Genomic DNA, 4,722 nt, shown 5'->3' with positions numbered 1-4,722 from the left:
CACCATATTTCAAAATGTGCCATTTTTTTTGCAGTTCTGATACTCTCTTGAAAAGTTCTAGAGCTCTTTGCAACAAGTTTCAATAGTTCCGGTCATTAAATACAAAAAAACAGACTTTCAAAAAAAGGTGCGCTAATCTCGCAGGGCACCTAATCAAAAAAACTATTTAAATTAACTATTTCTTTAGAGTTCCGGTTTGTTTTATAATAGTTCTAGAGTTCTATATCATATACATAGATGATTACTCAAGACTCTAAACGTTGTAGAAATTCCGCTTGGTACAAAAGCAAAATGTATGCAATAAACCTGAGCATTTTCGGGATACAAACAGAAATTCGGGAGATGCAGGTGGTATCTCTGACTGTGTGACCTCCGCTTTAATATTTCAATTCTCCCGTTTCCAATTCTCACATGGTTTGTTTTTATTCCGACGGATCGTATTAAGATAGAGCAGAGGAGCTCGCGAAAGGGAAAGAAGGAGATTTATTTAGCATTCCTTTCTGCATAAATTCTCACAGGAATGCGAAAAGTCGTAACAGTATAGTCTTTGAAAAGTTAAAGCTCGCGCGTGTATGTGTGCGCACATACATGCGAGTGTCTCTCGCAAAGCGACGCTGACACCTCGGCGAACGACACCGTAAACGTACGCGCATGTCGCGTTTCATCGAGAAGCTCGAAAACAGGTGGAACGTGAAGCAAAAGTTCAATAGGGCGCGGGGTCGCTCGCGCTGCACGTCGAGGCACGGCGTACCGATCGCCGTATGAGAAAATCTCCCGGTAATCCGAGGACCCGGACCGGATGCGAGCAGCAACTTTCTAAGTGGGAAAAGGTCCGTGCTCGGCGACCATGAGGTCCCGAAAAGGATCGCGCCAAAGGGGACAGAAGTCTCTGTCGAGACGTGCCACGTGAAACGAGAGAAAAAGAGAGGAAAAGGCAGGAGAATGAAAAGAAAAAAAAAGAGAGAGAGAGTGAGAAAGAGGGAGGAGAAAAGAGAGAAACGCATATTACGTATGCGACGCGGCGTCGCCATGGAGAATTCGAGCGCGGATATTCGCTAATTCGCTCGGCACGCCCGCGATTTTCCTCGCGGTATGCCGCGAAGGAGGCGCAGGTCGTGTCGGAAGGCGAAGTACACCCAGCATGGGCCATTATGAATTCCCCCTCGGTCACTCTCTCCGCCCGTGTCCCTTCGTTCGTTTCTTCCCACCCCCGTCTCGTTCACCCTTTATCGGCAGGACGGCTGGACGGAGGAACGGACGACGCGCAGAGAGAAGGAGAGAGAGAGGGAGAATGGAAATTAATCGCGAATGCCAGCGGGACAAAGCTGCCGAATCTATTATCCCCGGACGGAACGGGTCCCTAATTAGTCGCGCGGATGCTCCGATGCGGAGGACTTTGTTCTTTCGGGCAGCGCCGTGATATAATGGCGATCGCGCGCCACACGGTTCGGTAATTGGAGGCATCGCTATCGGCAGACAACGCGCGAACGGATTCCTTTTGCGACTATGGAAATTCTTATCCCCCTCCCCCCGGCTCGTCAAGTTTGTTTTTGCACGACGCAAGACGAGGGAGGACTAGGAAATCTTGCGAAACGAGGACGAGAGGAGAACGGATCTCTCGCGTATAAATTAATATGCACTCGCGCAAACACACAAAGTCCTCGCCCGATTGAGCGGACGTTTACGTATTTACGGAAATACTTGCACGCCGCACGTTGCACCACAATCGCGCGCGCGCGGATCGCGTTACAATAACACGCGCCATTAAACAGCGGCATCAATACGACGGACGTAACGCGGCCGGTAGTTACCGGCGGATTTGTACAAGCGAGTACATTTATAGCAATTTGGTACGTAACTAATAATTAAGCGAATCAGAGAGACCATTATGGTCACGCACGGTAGTTCCGAATGTAATCAAGTCACGAGGTCAATATGACGATCGCGCGTATATGTAGCGCGAATTACGATGCTCGCGAATCGCCCGGCCGTGTTCGTCACGCGGATTCGCACGCGGGACGGCGCGAATAAAGTCCAGATAGGCGATAAAATTTGCGACGCGATCGCGATAACTTGGAAAAGAAACGCCCGACAATTAACGCAGTAATTCATGCGAGGCTATATGCGGAGCGGCGTCGCGCCAGTTACCTCCCGAATAACTTTCATCGATGGCGCACGAGATCATTAATAGTAATTCGGTCAATTCTGCGCGCCTGGGTAACGGGATTAATCACCGGTAATCAGGTTGGAAGCCATTACACCTATGTGTATACGCTCGCTCGATCGTTACTTGAGTTAACGTAACGATACGAGAGCTCGTGCACACAGGTCGATTGGAGACAATCTCGATGCAAGCACGCAATCGGTGAAACCGAACTTGATTCGCGTTGATAACCTACACTATTCTAATCTCGTTAATACACATCGTTTTTCGAAAACTTGGAAATAATATATAGGATATTCTCAAGAAACCATTTAGCATTTATATGGTAGATAGTACACACCATACTGAGTAAACGAACCTTAGCGAACATAGGTCGAAAGCTCAACCGTTTCTGAGATAAACGTTTTTGTATGTTAGCATCATGAATGGCTTAGATTTATACGTGTCGCCCGAGTCAAAATTTTTATGCTACTTTGACGCTCTTAAAGATAGTTTGCGTCTACTTAGATAGTTTATAGCCTAGGTAAAACCTACTTTGACGATATTGATACTTATTAACTCTTTTGAATCTTTAACACTACCTTGTCAAAACTTTGACGCTCTTAAAAATAGTTTGAGTCTACTTAGAGAATCTATAACCTAGATGAAATCTATTTTGACGATGTTGACACTTATTTCCGAATCGAAATTTTGACCGTATGTTGAATCTTGAATTCTACACCGCAATAGGAGCTAAAATAGCAAAGTAGATTTAATTCTAATGATATGATTTACTCCTATGATATGATTCACCCTGATAATGTCTGAAATATATGCAGCAAATAAAATGTATTTGTATGCTATTTGACGTTTCTGTTTCGTTATTTATGAAATTTTTTAAATATTTCTATAAAATACATGTTCTATGTAGCAGCTAAAGCTTCAATAGAGGTTTGCAACTGAATCTACTTTGCTTCCTAAGAACCTACTATTACAACCTATTTTGACGCTAAAGAAAACGAAAACGGAAATTTCAGACATCATCAGGGTCAAAGTAGTAGTAAATTATATTATTAGAATTAAATCTACTTATGCTACCTTAATTTTACTTGCTACCTTAGCTCTTACTGCGGTGTAGAATTCAAGGTTCAACATAGGGTCAAAATTTCGACTCGGGGCGTATGCGATGTTTACCTCAATGTTTATAAACCGCGTTCTGTATGTCTTCATTCAATTTCCAGTACATACTTTATAACAAAAGATTTCATTTTTAGACTTTATAACTATAATCACCAAATAAGATCCGCAATTACCTGCTGATGATACCTGATTGATTGCCAGTGAAATTTTCTGTTATGAAGTATATATAAAAATTGAATGAGAACAACAGAACGCGGTTTATAAATATTGAGGTAAACATCGCATACGACACGTATAAACCTAAGTCATTCATGATGCTAACATACAAAAATGTTTATATCTCAGAAACGGTTGAACTTTCGACCTATACTCATTAGTTTCTTTACTCAGTATAGTGTGTACCATCTATCATATAAATGCTGAATAATTTTTTGGAAACATCCTGTACATATATATAGGGTGTTGGTTAAGTATGTTGCCATACTCAACAGAACAATTTTTTGGTTTATTTCAAGCAAAAAAGTTCATATAAACATGTGTCTTAAACGGCTTAGTTTCCGAAATAAAAAAATTTAAACGTGTAGCAATAATCTGTTTCGTTTAGAACAGCTTCCTCTAGTACTGGTGTTCTAACTGTCATAGGCTTTCCAAGATCAAGTGTTCCTTACAAAAGAACCCTTTCCTCGAAGATAGTGGTGAATATTCGCAAATATTTTACGACATGGTAAATTGCGTTGGGGATATCTTTCTGCATAAATACGCCTTGCCTCACGTGAGTTACCATTTGCAAGACCGTCGGCAAAGTGCATATCTGCCATTTCAAAATTTGTAAACTTAGGCGTGATGAAACCGATTCTGATGGACTGAAACAATTTGGCCCGAAAACGTATGCACAAGCTAACCGACCCGCAGCAACATCAGAACTGAAGTCTATTTTTGATTTTATGACTTTGACTTTGACTTTGTCACTTTGTTTACGGTCATAACTCACGTGAAGCAAGGCATATTTATGTAGGAAGATATCTCCAACGCAATTTACCGTTTCGTCAAACATTTGCGAACATTCACTTGTATTTCGGAAACTAAGGATTTATATGAACTTTTTTACTTGAAATACGTTTATGATATATGTTTATATGAACTTTTTTACTTGAAATAAACCAAAGAATCGCTTTGTTGAGTATGGCAATATACTTAACTAACCCTGTATATGTATATATATATATATATATATATATATATATATATATATATACAGAGTGTTAGTTAAGTATGTTGCCATACTCAACAGAGAATTTTATATATATATACATATATATATATGTATATGTATGTATGTATGTATGTATGTATGTATATATATATGTATATATATATATATATATATATATATATATATATATATATATATATATATATATATATACACATAAAATATA

The sequence above is a fragment of the Odontomachus brunneus genome, unplaced genomic scaffold, assembly GCF_010583005.1.
Source record: "Odontomachus brunneus isolate Ranch 3 - 2012 unplaced genomic scaffold, Obru_v1 Obru_scaffold_006, whole genome shotgun sequence".
NCBI classification, from domain to species: Eukaryota; Metazoa; Arthropoda; class Insecta; order Hymenoptera; family Formicidae; genus Odontomachus; species Odontomachus brunneus.
The sequence above is the reverse complement of the archived record's forward strand: the minus strand, read 5'-3'. Positions refer to the sequence as shown.